This window comes from Acartia tonsa, chromosome 11 (genome assembly GCF_053477335.1).
Source record: "Acartia tonsa isolate MP-2025a chromosome 11, ASM5347733v1, whole genome shotgun sequence".
NCBI lineage: Eukaryota > Metazoa > Arthropoda > Copepoda > Calanoida > Acartiidae > Acartia > Acartia tonsa.
Genome location: NC_137270.1, coordinates 26,266,979 through 26,268,053, shown reverse-complemented (window position 1 = coordinate 26,268,053; position 1,075 = coordinate 26,266,979).

The window sequence follows — 1,075 nt, the reverse complement described above, 5'->3', positions numbered from 1 at the left end:
ATTTTAATTCAGGGATCCAAAGGGAAAAGACATTAGCCAATGAATTGATGTACTGTACATCCCCAATGATAATACACAAAATTACCCCTTCAGTAAAGTAAAATTAGAGAGTAAACGTGTAAACATTTAACTTAATGAAACAACCAATCCAAATTTGCCAACGAATAAGTAAACGTTATCATAAAACTTTGGGGACTAAAGTAATAAACAGTCCATCGTCTCCTCTCTCTTTGATTTTAATTATGCCCTATTTCAAATTACTGTTAAGTGTAACTTGACCCTTTATTTAAAGTACATTTATGCATGAAAAGTGGTCCTGTTTTGACGGCAACCAGACATTGTTGTTGTTTCAAGTCACATTTCTACCCTTTTTTTAATTGATCCAGTTTTGTTGGTATCATTTTTTTGTTCTGGCCAGAGGATATTATGGTCTGACATGCCTGTCTGTCCACGAAAACCTATCCAAGGTCAACTCTCAACAGGTTTACTTTAATGTCATATACCTTGGGTAGTTTTGACAGTGTTCTTGCAAACTCAAAAATGTTTTCAAAAATCGAAATAGCTAATTTTAATAGTTTTTTGAGGTTATGTACAAGTTAAATTAACTCAGTGGGACATTAAATGTTTTCTTTTGTTAATAGTTATGTCTAAAGTTAAACATGAATTAGATTAGAACTTCTACTACTCATAATATTGTCATTGGTAACATTGAAAAAACACTGTATTTTACATCAATTGAAAGTTGCCTAAATCCTACTTCCAAAGATTTTCAATGCATCAAATAAAACTGCTTAAATTGAATTGAAAATGATTTATCAAAAATTGAATAAAAATCATCCTTGACTACGGTTGGTCAGTCGGTCAGTAAGAATCAAAGATACTTCCTTCCTATAGAGTAGCTGCGCAATAAAAAAAATAACAAATAGCACACACACACACACTTACACACAATAAAAATCACATAAGCATAAGGTGAAAATTTCTTGCAACGAAACTATGGTTTAAAAATTACAAAAATTAATTTTTGCCTGCATAAAAAATTCCATAAACTAAAACTTAATAAATTTCTTAGAAT